The sequence below is a fragment of the Ochlerotatus camptorhynchus genome, unplaced genomic scaffold (genome assembly GCF_037179485.1).
Source record: "Ochlerotatus camptorhynchus isolate MF236.1 unplaced genomic scaffold, CSIRO-AGI_Acam_v1.1 ptg000109l, whole genome shotgun sequence".
Taxonomy (NCBI): domain Eukaryota; kingdom Metazoa; phylum Arthropoda; class Insecta; order Diptera; family Culicidae; genus Ochlerotatus; species Ochlerotatus camptorhynchus.
In genome coordinates, this window is record NW_027040599.1 from 136,173 (window position 1) to 150,188 (window position 14,016).

Sequence of the window (14,016 nt, forward strand, 5' to 3'; positions counted from 1 at the left end):
GGAAAGTGGAATTCCTAAAGCGAAAGCATGAACGCGAATCGAAGAAGAATGAACTGAGGTCTGGTTCAAGTCACGACTCGAGCATCTCCAGCAGATCGAGTGCGTGCACCAGTACATCGAGACGTGTTTGCAAATGGCTGTCTGAATCAGATAAAATGAAGACAGATAATGCAAACATTGAGCCGTCTAACCAATTGGCCCGACCATTATTTCACGAACCTGGAGCTAGAAATCATGTAACTGCTCCTGAGCCAGGAGTGAATGAAATCTTGTCTCAGGCTTTCAAGGCGTTGCAGAGTCGAAACGTAAAAGACCTGCCTTCGTTTTCTGGTGACGTAATGGAGTGGACGATTTTTGAGAGCGAATTCAAAACGTCCACTGAAGAGTTTAAGCTGACCGATCGCGATAACCTGAGGCGGTTGAATAAGTCGCTGCAAGGTAAAGCGCGCAAGACCGTGGAATCATTGCTTTCATCTCCTGATAATGTACAGCAGATCATGAGGATGCTGAAATCTAACTTTGGACGCACGGAATGGGTGGTGGCGAATAGATTGGAAACACTGAGAAACCTGGAGAACATCAAGGAGGGAAACATCGAGTCCTTTCGTGTTTTCTACAACGCGGTGATTGGAACCAAGGTTGCGATGCAGAATGTCAAGGCGGATAATTACTTGATGAATCCGGAACTCATCTCACACCTGACTGAAAAACTGCCTGCATTCAGCAAGCAGATGTGGGTTCGACACAAGGCCGCTTTGATGAAGGAAGATGTCGTAATCGACTTCAACATTTTTTCTCGCTGGTTGGAGGATGAGATGGACAATCAACTCGCAAGTCTAAATCCTGTCTTCAGTGCCAAGAAATCAAACTTCTCACTGAAGCCGAAGCAGATTGTTCTCAACGTCAACAGTCGTGAGGCGGAAGAGACAGCGAAGTGTCCGCTATGCTCGTCAAGATCGCATGCTAGTTTGGAGAAGTGCGAGCAATTCCGCAAGTTATCTGTTGCTCAACGTCGGTCTGCTGCTAATTCTTGCAAGGTCTGCTACACCTGTCTGAGCGCGGATCACACAAGAAGAAACTGTAAATCCAAGAAGAAGTGTTCGATCTGTGAGAAGAATCATCACGAACTGGTCCATAATGATGAACTTCCAATGACCACCGCGTCTCGCCGACCGGATACTCAAGACAGTCAGATGAACGTATGTAACGTGAACGGTAAAAACGTCAACACACTGCTCCGAGTGGGAAAAGTGAAGATTCGTGGTCCGAATGCCGTCGAGGAAGTGTTTGCCCTTTTTGATGAAGGCTCTTCTCTCTCGATGATGGATGCTGCTGTAGCGACGAGGATTGGAATGCAAGGGCCGATCTCTTCCGTGAATTATAGATGGACTAACGGCATTTCACACAAGGAGGAACATTCCATGATGTTATCTTTCCAAATCTCTGGACCGTCGGAACAAGCGAAATGGTTCGTGGCAAACAATATTCGCACGGTGCAGAACATCGACTTGCCACGGGTTAAATTTGACGTTGACAGAGTAAAGCTGTTGTACCCGATGTTGGATGAGGATAAACTGGCTGCGATACAAGATGCTCGTCCCTGTATGCTGATTGGTTCGAACAACGCTGGTCTGATTGTACCTCTGAAGACGGTGCAATACTCACTGAACGGTTTGCAGTTGACTCGGTGCCACCTGGGTTGGACGATTCACGGAGTAATTGAACCGAACGCTGCTGGATCAAACGATCATCATGCTTTCCCGATGTGTTCTGAAGACGATGACACCGAGCTAACGGATCTGGTGAAGCAGATGTACAAGGTGGAAGACTTTGGCATCACTGGTCAGTCCCCGAAGATACCAGACGAAGATCAACGTGCACTGGATATAATGAACCGTACAATCACGCGACGAGGAGAACGCTTTGAGGTAGGACAGATCTACAAGTACAATAACTTCGCATTTCCGGATAGCAAGCCACATGCACTGCGTCGACTTCAAATCACCGAGAAGAAGATGGATTCCGATCCTGATTTCGCTCGAGCCTGGTCCCGAAATGGATGGAGTGGTTGAGCGAAACTGCTAAGCTGGAAGAAATACGTGTTGCGAGGTGCTACTTCCCGGAGGTATCGTCCTTTGCCGATGCTGAGCTGCATGCTTTCTGTGACGCAAGCGTTAAGGCTTTTGCATGTGTGATTTACATGGTTCATCGTCGAAACGGTAAGTCACACGTTGCATTGGTGTATGCCAAGGCAAGAGTTGCTCCACTGAAATCATCGACGGTACCACGACTTGAACTTCAAGGGTGTGTTCTTGCAAGTCAAATGATGAAGGTAGTTCAAGACGAACTAAAAATAGAAGTGAATATGCAGTACTTCTGGACCGATTCTAAAATCTGCTTGAGTTGGTTGAAGACGAGTCAGAAGCTCACGGCATATGTTGGTTCTCGTGTCATGAAAATTAAGGAGAATGGTCATGGAGTTGATCTGTGGCATTGGGTTCCATCACAGCTGAACGTAGCTGATTTGGCTACGAAGTCCTCCAAGTTTGGTTGTATGCAGGAATGGTTGAAAGGTGCTGACTTTCTGTATCGGGATAGTGTCCATTGGCCGAACAATGAACCGCTAGAGATGTCCTCGTCTGAGTTGATAAATTTCCATATGGAAGTGATTGCTGACGTTTCCGTGGATCCGATGTGTTGTACCGTGGTTGAAGTTGAGTTAGTTGACCTTCCCGATATTGAGAGGTTCTCTGATTTCAATCGCTTGATTAGATCTACTGCGTACAACCTGAAAATGCGAAAGATTTTAGCACTGCCAAAGTGTAAAAAGCCTAGATATTTGACAATCTCCGTGAACGACATGGATGAAGCTAAGAGTGCCTGGTACAGGAAGGTACAGTCGCAAATTTTCTGTGAAGAGTTGCGCAGTCTGAAGCAGACCGGATTCGTGAAAAGCAATAGTCGTTTGAAAACATATTCGCCGTTTCTGGAAAACGGAATCATCCGTATGCGAGGTCGTGTGCAGGATGATGGAAAGTCGTTTGAAGTGAACAATCCTGTGATTCTTCCTGACAACCACCAGTTTTCAACTCTACTGATTCGTATGTACCATATCGCCAACGCACATCAAGGAATGGAAACCGTTGTTAACAATATCAAGGAACGGCACCGTATCCTGAAGATTCGCTCACAGGTAAAGAAGTACACGATGTCCTGTGTCAAGTGTCGTGAGCTTAGAGCAAAACCGACCGTTCCGCAAATGGGAAACCTACCACCGGAAAGAACAACCCCGTTCGTGTTCCCGTTTACATGTACGGGTATTGATTATTTTGGACCGTTGTCTGTAAAAGTGGGTCGTCGTGTTGAAATGAGGTGGGTAGTATTGTTCACGTGTATGACATCAAGAGCTGTACACCTTGAAGTCGTGCCATCTTTAGACACGGGCAGCTGCATAATGGCCATCCGCTGCTTCATGTCCATCCGTGGCTTACCACAGTGCATCATGACCGACAACGGTACCAACTTTACTGGTGCAGATGCTGAACTGAAGAAACTGGTGAGAACTCTGGATCAGCCGCAGATTGAAGATTCGCTGAGCGTCAGAGGTGTTAAGTGGAAGTTTATTCCACCTGGTGCTCCTCATTTCGGAGGTTGCTGGGAACGTTTAGTACGCTCTGTGAAGACTGCCCTTCGTGCAATGTTATGGGATAGGCACCCTACGGACTTGGTGCTGCGTACTGCTTTATGCGAGGCAATGAACACCGTAAACAACAGACCTTTGACACACGTTCCGGATGACCCCCTGGACCCTGAACCGATAACTCCAAACATGTTGCTGCTTGGCCGAAACAATTCAATCCAGTTCGACCATAATTTTGATGAACGAGATCTTAACTGTCGTGCTGCCTACAAGCATTCTCAGATTTACGCGGATCGTTTCTGGCGCAGGTGGATAGCCTCGTTCCGTCCGGAGTTGATCAGAAGCCGCAAGTGGCCGGACAGCAGGAATTACCACGATTATCACGTCGGTGATCTAGTGATGATAGTGGACGAATCGCTACACCGAGGAAGCTGGCCGAAAGGAGTTGTAGAGAAGATCTACCAAGGACCGGATGGAAAGGTGAGAACAGTTGCAGTGCGGACTTCAAAGTCGACCTACAAAAGACCTGTAAGCAAGGTTGTGCTGCTCCAGGCAATCAGCTCGGTTCCTGGCCCGGAGAATGTTGCTAACACTGCCAGTCCGAACTTTTCTACTCGGGTATCGCAGTCGTCGCGCCGTCAACCGTCAGGCCACCCCTGAGCGTAACCATAGCAACAAAATAACGATCGGGGCAAGCGGGTGTGAAAAAATAGTAAAAAATTTGTTCAGAGTGAAAAAGTTAGTTGACTTGTCTCCAAGTTTGTAAGAAGTTTTCCTCAATAAATTAAAAAAAAAAAAATAGTTAATCTCGTTGAAATTATTGTCAAAAAAGGTGGTCAGTTCGTGTCGTCTTTTGCTGAGGGAACCCCTGGCGAATAAACTGAAATTCCTTCCCCAACAAATAGCCTGGACACGAACTTCTCTCGACAGGTGAGAAAACACCCGGCCGTCAACGACCAGGACGATTCTTACATTTTGGTCCTTCTCTCGACAGGTGAGAAAACACCCGGCCGTCAACGACCAGGACGATTCTTACATTTTGGTCCTTCTCTCGACAGGTGAGAAAACACCCGGCCGTCAACGACCAGGACGATTCTTACATTTTGGTCCTTCTCTCGACAGGTGAGAAAACACCCGGCCGTCAACGACCAGGACGATTCTTACATTTTGGTCCTTCTCTCGACAGGTGAGAAAACACCCGGCCGTCAACGACCAGGACGATTCTTACATTTTGGTCCTTCTCTCGACAGGTGAGAAAACACCCGGCCGTCAACGACCAGGACGATTCTTACATTTTGGTCCTTCTCTCGACAGGTGAGAAAACACCCGGCCGTCAACGACCAGGACGATTCTTACATTTTGGTCCTTCTCTCGACAGGTGAGAAAACACCCGGCCGTCAACGACCAGGACGATTCTTACAGCCGTCTCGAACGAAGACCGCCCGCACACGCTGATCGAAGATCATCCACGCTGCGCGTCGCTCCGCTGCTGCTGTGTAAACGCTGGGTGGTAGTAGTATAGGATTATCAGATAAGTTTTTATTCTTGTTTCTCTTTTTCGCCCATCAGTTAAATTTTAAGTTTGTGTTCTGTGTTTGTAGTTTTTTTTTGTGTATTGTGTCCGAGTGATTATCGTTTCAGTGGTAGAGCGTTTTTCGCTCCCACTAGTACGGCAAAATGGACATTTTGTCGCAAGACGAAATGGACGTTTTGTCGGAAGATGACACTTCTTTGCCACGCGATGGCAAGAAGGCTCGAAAACGTACGTCTTCTCAGAAGACAGATGATGCCTTCCCTGGTTCGTTGTCTCAGTCTGGCAAAGGTCAGGCTCAGAAAAATCCCCGATCGCGAGCCTATCCAGATGACTCGACTGGCCCATGGGTTGTCTACTTTCAGTCCAAAAACAAACCTTTGAACGTTGTGCAAATATCAAATGATTTGACGAAGCGATTCTCGGCCGTGACCGAAATCACGAAGGTTAGGCACAATAAACTTCGTGTGTCCGTCTCTAACCTGAAACAAGCTAATGAGATTGCTGTCTCCCAGCTCTTTACGCTCAAGTATAGAGTTTACATCCCAGCTCGTGATGTCGAGATCGAAGGTGTGGTCACCGAAGCGAGTCTGACCTCCGAGATCTTGGAGAAGCAGGCGGTTGGCCGTTTCAAGAACCGTTTGCTTCCCCCGGTGAAGATACTGGATGTCCAAAAACTGGGCTCAGTATCTGTCAGCAAGGGTAAAAAGAGTTTTACCCCCACAGACTCGTTCCGTGTGACCTTTTTTGGTTCAGCCCTTCCTCACTACATCGAGCTGGGAAAACTTCGACTACCTGTGCGCTTGTTCGTTCCCCGGGTCATGAACTGCCAAAACTGTAAGCAGTTGGGACATACGGCGTCCCACTGTGGCAGCAAGGCACGCTGTTCCAAATGCGGGGAGAAGCACGAGGATGGCGCCTGCACAGTCACTGCACCAAAATGCGTGTACTGTAAGGGAACTCCTCATGGTCTCTCGTCATGCCCGGTGTACAAACAACGCGGGGAGAAATTACAACGCTCACTCAAGGAACGTTCCCGGCAGTCTTTTGCGGAAATGCTTAAGACGGCCACGCCATCGACCAACGACAAAAATCCATTCTCTCTTTTGTCAGATGACGAGACTGACTCTGACTTGGCTGAGGAGGGAACTTCTTTCCGTTTTTCTGCACCGAAACGAAAACGCATCCGTTCGCGGAAAGTTGACAGTGAAGAACCCCAAATCAGCTTGCCCAAATCAAGGAGTGGTGGAAAAAAAGAGACTTCTGCTCCTCCTGCGTTCCGCAGAACTGACTATACCCAGGATTTTCCACCTCTCCCGGGGACATCCAAAACCCCTGATGTCCCATTTTTAAGAACAGAAGCCCCTTCTTCATCTGGGTTGTTCTCATTTGATAAAATTGTGGACGATATCCTCAAGTACCTCAATATTTCTGATCCTCTCAAAAGCATTGTTCTGGCAATGCTTCCTTTTGTGAAGATTCTCTTGAAGCAGTTGACATTGAAGTGGCCCCTCCTTGCAGCAATCATTTCCTTCGATGGATAATTTTCCAAACGAGGTCGGGGATTTGATCACTGTTCTACAGTGGAATTGTCGAAGTCTTATTCCTAAATTAGACTCATTTAAGTTTTTAGTTCACAATAATGATTGTGATGCATTTGCTCTTTGTGAAACTTGGCTCTCTTCAGATATCGATCTTCCTTTTTATGATTTTAACATTATTCGACTGGATCGTGAGGATTCGCGTGGAGGAGGGGTACTTTTGGGGATCAAAAAGTGCCATTCCTTCTATAGAGTGAATCTGCCACAATTTCCAGGTATTGAAGTTGTCGCATGTCAGGCTATTATTAAAGGTAAGAGCCTTTGTATTGCTTCTGTTTATATTCCTCCTAGAGCCGTTGTTAATCGAAAACAACTTTCAGATATCTGTTCGGTACTTCCTGCTCCACGGTTGATTATGGGAGATTTTAATTCCCACGGTACAGGCTGGGGGGAACTGTATGATGACAACCGTTCTACTATGATATATGACCTCTGTGACAACTTCAATATGACAATTCTTAACAATGGAGAAGTAACACGTTTGGCTGGTCCATCCTCAAATGGAAGTAAATTAGACCTCACACTTTGCTCTAACTCATTATCGTTGGATTGCACGTGGAATGTGATCCAAGATCCCCACGGTAGTGATCACTTGCCGATCAAAATTTCGATTGCCAGTGGGTTCAATCCGTCGGAATCCGTTAATGTCGCGTACGACCTCACCCGTAATATCGATTGGACAACGTTCAAGACCGCGATAGAGGAAGCCGTGTCGTCGGTAGAAGTTCTTCCACCGTTGGAGGAATATAACTTCCTCTCCAATCTGATCTTGGACAGCGCGCTTCGAGCTCAAATTCGACCGGTTCCTGGAACGTCTTTCCGTAGGAAACCTCCTTCCCCTTGGTGGGACCAGCAATGCACTGAGGTTTATCGTGAAAAGTCCGACGCGTTTAAACTTTTCCGGAAACGTGGAACACCCGTGAATTTCGAAGCGTACTCTTCTCTTGAACGCGAACTCAAGAGCCTCATCAAAGCCAAGAAACGCGGATACTGGCGGCAATTCGTGGACGGATTGTCGCGCGAAACGTCGATGAATACGCTTTGGAACGCGGCGCGAAGGATGCGTAACCGGTCTTCGAACAACGAGAGCGAGGAGTACTCAGATCGTTGGATTCTCAAGTTCGCGCGAAAAGTATGTCCTGATTCCGTGCCGGCACAGATGATTCCTCGCGAAACGACGAATTCGGTAGACGAGATCAGCCAGCCTTTTTCAATGCTGGAGCTCTCACTCGCGCTCCTTTCGTGTGGCAATTCGGCTCCGGGGGCTGATAGAATCAAGTTCAACTTGTTGAAGAACCTCCCAGACGTCGCTAAGAGGCGCATGTTGAACTTGTTTTGTCAGTTCCTGGAGCTCAATATTGTTCCGGATCATTGGAGGCAAGTGAGAGTTATAGCCATTAAAAAGCCGGGAAAACCCGCTTCAGATCATAACTCGTATCGTCCCATCGCGATGTTATCGTGCATTCGAAAATTGTTGGAGAAAATGATCCTTTTTCGCTTGGACAAATGGGTTGAGACGAACCACCTACTCTCAGATACTCAATTTGGATTCCGTAGGGGCAAGGGAACGAACGACTGTCTCGCGTTGCTTTCCACAGAAATTCAGTTGGCTTTTGCTAAAAAAGAGCAAATGGCTTCTGTATTCTTGGATATAAAGGGGGCTTTTGATTCAGCATCGGTTGAAGTCCTTTCAGACAAACTCCACGCTTGTGGCCTTTCTCCATTAATCAATAACTTTTTGTACAATTTGCTGTCAGAGCTTTTCTCATGGAAACTCTACAGCTTCTCGATTTAGTTACATGGGTCTCCCCCAGGGCTCATGTTTAAGCCCCCTTTTGTATAATTTCTACGTCAGAGAAATTGACAATTGTCTAAGTGACAACTGCACGTTGAGACAACTTGCAGATGACGGCGTAGTGTCTATGACAGGGCCCAAAGGGGTCGACCTGCAAGGACCCTTACAGGATACCTTAGACAATTTGTCTACTTGGGCTATTCAGCTAGGTATCGAATTCTCCACGGAGAAAACTGAGTTGGTCGTTTTTTCTAGGAAGCATAGCCCAGCACAACCAAAGCTTCAACTTTTGGGTAAACCGATCACTCATTCTATGTCCTTCAAATATCTTGGGGTCTGGTTCGATTCAAAATGCACCTGGAGATCCCACATTGAGTATCTGAGACGAAAATGCCAACAAAGGATCAATTTTCTCCGAACAATTACCGGAACGTGGTGGGGAGCCCATCCGCAAGATCTTCTAACGTTGTACCGGACAACGATTTTATCGGTTTTAGAATACGGTAGTTTTTGTTTCCAGTCGGCGGCTAAAACTCACATCATCAAACTGGAACGTATCCAGTATCGTTGTCTTCGTATCGCGTTAGGATGCATGCACTCGACTCATACGATGAGTCTAGAAGTGTTGGCGGGCATGTTGCCACTATCGGATCGGTTTTCGGAATTGTCCCTCAGGCTCCTCACCCGTTGCGAAGTTATGAACCCACTGGTAATCGAAAACTTTGAAAAGCTTCTTGAGCTGAACCCTCAAACTCGTTTTATGTCATTGTACTACGTGTACATAACACAGGATGTCAGCCCTTCACAGTATATTCCTCATCGTGTATGTTTCTCCGACTTCGGCAATTCAGTTAGTTTTGATTTATCTATGACGCGGGAGATTCGTGGGATCCCAGAACATCATCGTTCCATGATTGTTCCGTCAATTTATGCTGCAAAGTTTGGCCAAGTTGATTCCGCAAGATCGTTCTTCACAGATGGATCATTAATAGAGGCGTCCGCTGGTTTTGGTATTTATAACGAATTTCATAGCGCCTCTCGAATGCTTCAAGCTCCCTGTTCCGTTGCTGAGCTGGCGGCTATATACTATACGCTAGAAACGATCGCCTCACTTCCACCAGATCACTATTATATTTTTACGGATAGTCTCAGTTCTGTCGAGGCTATTCGCTCCATGAGGCCGGTAAAGCACTCCTCGTATTTTCTCATGAAAATACGAGAGCTTCTAAGTGCTTTATCTTTAAGATCTTTTGTCATCACCTTTGCATGGGTCCCATCTCATTGCTCGATTCCGGGTAATGAGATGGCCGACTCACTTGCTAAGGTGGGCGCTATGCAAGGCGATATTTACGATCGACAAATCGCCTACGATGAATTTTTCTTCATTTATCGTCAACAGTCACTCGTCAGCTGGCAGAATAAATGGAGCGAAGGAAGTTTGGGACGATGGCTATATTCGATCATCCCTAAGGTGTCGAAGAGTCCTTGGTTCAAGGGGTTGGATGTGGCTCGAGACTTCATTCGTATGATGTCTCGCCTCATGTCCAATCACTACTCGTTAAACGCTCACTTGTTCCGTGTTGGGCTGGGGGACAGCAATCTCTGTGAATGTGGACAAGGTTACCAGGACGCAGATCACATTATTTGGTCTTGTGCTGAGCATCGTGGAGTCAGATCTGAACTGTACGATTCCCTTCGGGCTCGAGGTAGACAACCTAATGTTCCAGTTCGAGATATTTTGGGTAGACGCGATCTGGAGTTTATGAAACTTATATATGTTTTCTTTAAGAATATTAACCTTAGATTGTAAGTTTGACTAACCTTGTGTTTAGTTTTTGTTTTGTTCGTGTGGGTTTTTTTTTATGCTTGTTTCTGTAATAATTGTATAATTACACTGTGGATACTAAATTGAATAGGAATAAGTTCATGTTTTAGGAATAATGAAATATTTGTATCGTAAATCATAACTCATACCTCCTCCTCCCTCTCCCCATCCATAAAACTGTAAATCTCTACTAACCTCGAGATGACCGCGAGTAATCGGTTCAGTTCCTTTAAATCTAGACTTAAGACATCAATTATGTATAACGCAAATGATAACTTGGCTCTGTAAAGTTTATTCGATTGAGCCTGTACAAATAAATTAATTAATAAAAAAAAAAAGAAAGTTTTTTATATCAACGAGGACAAATAACCAAGCGCTTGCATCCTCCATTTTACGGTAAACACAATTCAAGAAAATAGGTGAAAAAACACCCATTTATTGACAGACCACCCATTTACCCATTTATGAGTAAACCAATGGATTTTCACGAAACACCGTGAATGAAAACAAACATAATGTAGTACTAGAATTTCGACTAAAATGCACGGTAATCGCAAACGAATTTTTTATGGCCATAAAGTACGCATTTTTGAAAGAAAACGGGATTACCCATAAAATGACCAAAATTTAACACATTTATGAGTAATTACTAGTACAAAAATGAATAACATTTATGCATTTATGAGTAACAGATACTCATAAAAGGTGTAAAAAATACACACATTTTAGGTGTAGTCCCGTTTTACCGAATATGCATACTTTATAGTCAAAATTGAGTCCTTTATAGTCATTTTTGTGTATTTTGCGGTTTCCGTGTGAGGTATGTTAATCGATTTGCTTGGGACCAATAGGCTAGTCAAGTAGTGAGCCAATTTAAAATCGTTAGTCCACCGGTTGCTATTACCACAGACAAACAGACGTAATTCTTCATTGTGTATCTTCGTTCACGCACTTAACGGTTGATTTGAATATTATCAGTTCCACGAACTACTCGCCGCAGCGCTGGCATCGGATCACTTTGACGTTTCTATACATTCTATAGAACTTTACCGAGTTAGCGAGCAAGTATGTTTTCCGCGATAAGCCCGAGAGATGTCGTTAGTGAGGTCCTATGTTTGGAGATACTATGTTTTCAAGATAAACTTTTTCAAAGAGTTACCTCTGTATGTCTGTGCTATTACCAACAATCAATACGAAACTAACGATTTTAAATTGGCTCACTACTTGACTAGCCTATTGGTCCCAAGCAAACGATTAACGTACCCCATTCTAAACGAAATTCTAGTACTACACAATGTTTGTTTTTATTCTCTATGAAAGTTTGACAGATAAAATGAGGGGCTAGTGGATTTTCCTATGTTTCGAGGGGTGAATCGATTAGCTTGGGACCGAAGAGAGTACCAGCATAGAGGTAACTCTAAGACCAGAAAGTGCCGAAGAAACGTGCGCAACTTTTTGGCTCAGCTCTGGTACTCTCTTCGGTCCCAAGCTAATCGATGCATCCCTCGAAACATAGGAAAATCCAAGAACACCTCATTTTATCTGTACCAGAGCTGAGCCAAAAAGTTGAGCACGTTTCTTCGGGACCTTAGTCTCAGAGTTACCTCTATGCTATTACCAACCGGTGAACACTCGTGTTTATTTCAGTTACCATGGGACGTAATTTGTGATTAGCCCCGGTCCCTTTCAAATTGTATCATTATTTGCGTACGGCCCTTATATTTGAAATGACATTTCACATTCATCTAGTGGTGACCAATTTTCATTCGAATAATCAGCTAATCGATTAACGAACCGAAAAATAAAATATTTGTAATCGGTTATATCATGCCGATATAAGCATTAACATCTCCAGAGGATCATCACCGATCGTTTCAAACATGTGCTGCACTCTCATTGGTGGAAAAATGGCAGCACAGCGAACAAAAAATAATCGATTAGTTGTTAATCGAGTAATTAAAAAATGGGACATCTCTGATTTTGGTGTGATTGTTTTGATAAAAATGAGCGCAAAATTTCATCTCTACCGAGGGGGCAGCAAAACCACAAAATTACCTTGAATACGGGGGGTATTCATTGGATGAAAGGGACCGTGAAAAAGGACACTAAAATAGAAAGTTTTCTTCCGACAGTTTCATCTTAGTATTCATCTTTGCTATTACCAACCGGTGAACACTCGTGTTTATTTCAGTTACCGTGGGGACGTAATTTGTGATTAGACCCGGTTCCTTTCAAATTGCATCATTATTTATGTACGGTCTGTTGAAAATCGATTTCAACGGGAAGTTTCCAAAATTATGATTCTCACTACTTAGGCCGGAAACGAATAAAACGCACGATCCGATTGGTGTTACTTGATGTGAGAATATAATTTTCCTAGCAAATAACAATAATTTCAGATGTAATTAGTAATTATGTATATATATATATCTAAGTTTGCTAAATATTGGCAATAAATCGTTATAGATTTCAGTGTACTTCATGTGTAGAATGTAAATTTGGTTCATATCTGTAGTTTATATATATGGATGTATGTTTGTATAACATTGTTGATCGTTCTCAACTATTTTTGTTCGGCCTAGATGTAAGTTTAGATAAGAAGTACTCACGTTTAGTTCCCCTTGGAGTATTCCAGGATTTAGGTTTAGCCTAGCACGTAAGTTTTAGCTGTAAGTCCTAGGTAAGTTGCATTAGATTAAGTATTTGTAAGCTTCCATTAGCAATTCATCATTCTCACCGATTCTGTTGTCTGGTGAGACAGTTAATTAGCTGCGATTCAATTGCACAGAGTTGTGGATTACCTATTTACACGCAAAATATTCTTAATTCACAGTAATCTTAATGCAAAAAGAACTTACAAGTTTCTTCGGTGAGTAACACTAGATTTAGGTATTTAAACTATATTAGAATTTTAATTAAATAGCACTGAACTAATTAGGGATAGAATGGCTGTCGATTGTCCGGGTTTTATGTGTTCGGGTTCTCACCCGGTGTGACAGATTGATACCTGTCACTCCGCTTGTCATTTCGCTGCTGAACCCGCTGCAGGGATGTGCTGATCCACGTAGGCACCAACGGTAGGTGCGCTGAGGCCAGTGTGGCCAACACTCCCCCCAGGGTACGACAACCCCTGGTTGGCTTACTCTCCGTCGCACCGGACGTCTAAAACAGCAAGCTTCGTCGCCGGGCGGTCGTAGATACCACTCACTGTTCTTACGGTTGCGGACCGAACCTGGTCGTCCTGGCTGACTTTAATGCCGATGACTTTCCCCTTCGGCCAACAGTTGCGGGGCATGTTGGAATCGGCGATGACCACAATATCGCCCACGGCAATCGGCTTTACCCGACGAAACCACTTGGTACGGCGGGTAATCTCTGGCAGGTAGTCCGATACCCAACGCTTCCAGTATTGGTTTGCAAGTATCTGCGATGTGCACCAGTTCTGCCTTAGGATCGCACCGGTATCATCAAAGTTAACAAGCGGTTTTGACCCGTTGGACGAGCCAAGCAGAAAGTGGTTCGGTGTCAGTGCTGGTGCCGAATCCTCGTCTATCGGCACGTGCGTTAGCGGTCGCGAGTTCACGGTGTTCTCCACTTCGATCAACAAGTTGCGGAGTACTTCGT